Below are 5000 nucleotides of genomic sequence, written 5' to 3'. Positions count from 1 at the left end.
CTTTAGAAATATATAAATGTGCTTGGTGTTTTTAAAAGCTTATTTAATTTATTTACGTGAAATATATTTTCACAATGACAAAATAAAAATACCAATAGGTACACGATGAAGGATGGGTTTCCTTGTTGGCTTTTTTTTCACGTCTCCAGTTTTCCGTTCTGAGCAATCTAGTAAAAGGCCCAAAAATCTGGTAAAAGATCCGTCAATCCTTTTATCCCTGTCCACCTGTTACCTTGACTTGCTATCCGCCCCTTTTCATGCCAGTCCGAATGTTAAAGTCAAGTTTTCTTTCTCAGCAAAATAATAAAACATTCAAAGATAAGGACTCCAAAATGCATGTTTGTTACTCATGAGCAATGAACATTTAACATTTTTAAAGTAGATCCCGGGGTCAATGTCACATCTAATGTCAGAGGTCAAACAGGAATTTCCTATAATCGGGATGTGTGTGTTTCACAAATACATCTTCGTTATTATTTGTTCACACCGTTATTAATGACGTTTCATAGATCAAATATTTGAGGGTATTTTCATGAACGTCTTGCGATTTTACTATTCCATTTCTTAATGTACATTACTTATGCGTATATGTATCTAGATTCATGCTTATTTATATCAGTTTTTCATGTAGTCATTTAGTCTCTTAGGTTTTTACTGCATGGGAATATTGTCTTACTAATGACTTCTCTGATAGGCATATTAACGTTTATGTTTTTGCTTGGATAACAATAAAATAATAATAATAATAATAATAATTTAATAATAATGAAAAATAATAATAAAATAATGTAATAATTAATAAATAATAATTAATTAATAATAATAAAAAATAATAATAAATAAGTAATAATTAATAATAATAATTAATAATAATAATAAATAATTAATATAAAATAATAATATTACTAATAATAAATCACCCATCAAGCTTCCTTCAAAAATACAAATGCGCAACCTGGAATTAATGTACTTACAAGCTCTGGAATAAGACTAGCAGAGGTTAATATCAGGAGAGGGATCTTCCAGGGCGACTCACTGTCCCCACTACTCTTCGTAGTAGCCATGATTCCCATGACAAAAGTACTACAGAAGATGGATGCAGGGTACCAACTCAAGAAAAGAGGCAAACAGAATCAACCATCTGATGTTCATGGACGACATCAAGCTGTATGGTAAGAGCATCAAGGAAATAAATACCCTAATCCAGACTGTAAGGATTGTATCTGGGGACATCAGGATGGAGTTTGGAATAGAAAATGCGCCTTAGTCAACATACAAAAAGGCAAAGTAACGAGAACTGAAGGGATAAAGCTACCAGATGGAGCAACATCAAACACATAGATGAGACAGGATACAAATACCTGGGAATAATGGAAGAAGGGATATAAAACACCAAGAGATGAAGGACACGATCAGGAAAGAATATATGCAGAGACTCAAGGCGATACTCAAGTCAAAACTCAACGCCGGAAATATGATAAAAGCCATAAACACATGGGCAGTGCCAGTAATCAGATACAGCGCAGGAATAGTGGAATGGACGAAGGCAGAACTCTGCACCATAGATCAGCAAAACCAGGAAACATATGACAATACACAAAGCACTACACCCAAGAGCAAATACGGACCAGACTATACATAACACGAAAGGAAGTATAGAGGACTGCCTCAATATCGAGAACAGAGCACTAGGGCAATACCTGAAAACCAGTGAAGACGAGTGGCTAAAGAGTGGATGGGAAGAAGGACTAATAAAAGTAGACGAAGACCCACAAATATACAGAGACAGGAGAATGACAGACAGAACAGAGGACTGGCACAACAAACCAATGCACGGACAATACATGAGACAGACTAAAGAACTAGCCAGCGATGACAAATGGCAATGGCTACAGAGGGGAGAGCTAAAGAAGGAAACTGAAGGAATGATAACAGCGGCACAAGATCAGGCCCTAAGAACCAGATATGTTCAAAGAACGATAGACGGAAATAACATCTCTCCCATATGTAGGAAGTGCAATACGAAAAATGAAACCATAAACAACATAGCAAGCGAATGCCCGGCACTTGCACAGAACCAGTACAAAAAGAGGCATGATTCAGTGGCAAAAGCCCTCCACTGGAGCCTGTGCAAGAAACATCAGCTACCTTGCAGTAATAAGTGGTACGAGCACCAGCCTGAGGGAGTGATAGAAACGATCAGGCAAAGATCCTCTGGGGACTATGGTATCAGCACGGATAGGGGTGAGTACGTTGCAAATTGGTAGGACCAGACGTGACGGTTGATTGACAAAGTCAAGAAGAAAGTATCACTCATTGATGTCGCAATACCATGGGACACCAGAGTTGAAGAGAAAGAGAGGGAAAAAAGGGATAAGTATCAAGATCTGAAAATAGAAATAAGAAGGATATGGGATATGCCAGTGGAAATCGTACCCATAATCATAGGAGCACTAGGCACGATCCCAAGATCCCTGAAAAGGAATCTAGAAAAACTAGACGCTGAAGTAGCTCCAGAACTCATGCAGAAGAGTGTGATCCTAGAAACGGCGCACATAATAAGAAAAGTTATGGACTCTTAAGGAGGCAGGATGCAACCCGGAACCCTACACTATAAATACCACCCAGTCGAATTGGAGGACTGCGATTAGAGCAAAAAAAAAAAAAAAAAAAAAATAATAATAATAATAATAATAATAATAATAGTAATAATAATAATAATAATAAATGTGGCGCCGTGGAGGAGTGGGTTAGGTCGTCAATAGACTTAAGTCAAGTTAAGCAACATTGGGGCTGGTCAGTCGTTTGATGGGTGACCGCTCACCTCGGCGTTGATTCCTTGAAAGGATCTTTACCATAATTTCCTCAGTCTACTCAGCTGTAAATGAGTACCTATCCCTGATGGGGTAGGGTCCAGCTATGGGTTAAATAGCAAAACTCAGCAATGATGGAAAGAAATGAAGGAATAAACGACAACGACGTAAATGGAACCTCTGGCAACAGAGGAGCCTCGTCCGGCAACCAACCGGTATTCAACCAAATGTAGGGGGAAGACGGTCAGGTACTTGGAGGTCGTCATCCAGCAACTGATCACCACGACAGTAATCAACAGCCTGAGATTGGAGCTACAGAGGCGAAAAGGAAGAAATGGACAAGAGAAGAAAATAAGGAAATATGGAGATGCTACATCAAAAGCAACCCGACGGAAAGAGGATATAGAAGAAGATTGGTCAACATCTGGAATGAGAGGAATAACACCTCCCAAACAGAGCAGAGGCTGGCAGACCAAGTAAGGAACATAAAAGAAAAAAGAACTGGCTCTCCCCAACAGAAAGAGAAGAACTGGAAAGGGAAATGTCACACGACAACGAATTACACGAAGACGAACTGAGAGACGATGCCACAGAAGACGACAGGGAGGATGAGGTATCAAACAACGACACACGAAGAAACACCGACGAAGTAACAGAGAGGACGGAATGGGTAGAAAAGATTAGACAATGGATGGAGCCAGATACAGAGAGAACAAAGATCCCCTCCATGAAAGCCTACAACACCAAGAAATTAAGGGAGAAAACAAGTGAGGTCAATGAAATAATGGGCCTAATACACACCACCACTATCACAGAAACAAATAACTTGACATATGCAGGAGCAAGATTAGTAGCAGAAACTGATGGGGATTCGAACACCAACACCACCGTCACAACCAACCCAACAGAAACCAAACAGCAACCTCCTTGGAAAAGGCGCCTGGAAAAGCAAATCATGGTGATGAGATCTGACTTGAGTAAACTGAAAGAGATGGCAGAAAAAGGCTAAGAAGCAAGAAAACAAGGGAGGAACTCAACGAGAAATACAAAGTACAAGAGAGGGGACTAAACAACACAATAGAAGATGTAAAACAGAGGCTTAAGGCCAAAGCACACAAGATCCAACGGTATATGAACAGGAATAAGGGCTACCAACAGAACAAACTATTCGGAACCAACCAGAAAAGACTATACAGCCAACTAAGAGGGGAAGACAACCACCCAGAAATTCCTGAAGCCGAACCAAGTAAGAGACTCTGGGAAAACATATGGAGCAATCCAGTATCACACAACAAACATGCAACATGGCTCCAGGAAGTCAAGGAAGAAGAAACAGGGAGAGTAAAACAAAGATTCACAGACATCACGACAGACACAGTCAGACACCAACTAAAGAAAATGCCAAAAACTGGAAAGCCCCTGGCCCCGATTGAAGTCCATGGATACTGGCTCAAAAACTTCAAGGCCCTACACCCACGAATAGCAGAACAACTCCAGCATTGTATCTCAAATCACCAAGCACCCAAATGGATGACCACAGGAAGAACATCCTTAGTACAAAAAGACAAGAGTAAGGGAAATATAGCCAGTAACTACAGGCCTATCACCTGCCTACCAATAATGTGGAAGTTACTAACAGGTATCATCAGTGAAAGGCTATACAACTACCTAGAGGAGACAAACACCATCCCCCACCAACAGAAAGGCTGCAGAAGGAAGTGTAGGGGCACAAAAGACCAGCTCCTGATAGACAAAATGGTAATGAAGAAACAGTAGGAGAAGGAAAACCAACCTAAGCATGGCATGGATAGACTATAAGAAAGCCTTCGACATGATACCACACACATGGCTAATAGAATGCCTGAAAATATATGGGGCAGAGGAAAATACCATCAGCTTCCTCAAAAATACAATGCGCAACTGGAATACAATACTTACAAGCTCTGGAATAAGACTAGCAGAGGTTAATATCAGGAGAGGGATCTTCCAGGGCGACTCACTGTCCCCACTACTCTTCGTAGTAGCCATGATTCCCATGACAAAAGTACTACAGAAGATGGATGCCGGGTACCAACTCAAGAAAAGAGGCAACAAAATCAACCATCTGATGTTCATGGACGACATCAAGCTGTATGGTAAGAGCATCAAGGAAATAGATACCCTAATCCAGACTGTAAGGATTGTATC

The sequence above is a fragment of the Macrobrachium nipponense genome, chromosome 10, assembly GCF_015104395.2.
Source record: "Macrobrachium nipponense isolate FS-2020 chromosome 10, ASM1510439v2, whole genome shotgun sequence".
In the NCBI taxonomy this organism is placed as follows: Eukaryota; Metazoa; Arthropoda; class Malacostraca; order Decapoda; family Palaemonidae; genus Macrobrachium; species Macrobrachium nipponense.
Note: the sequence above shows the minus strand (reverse complement) of the source record.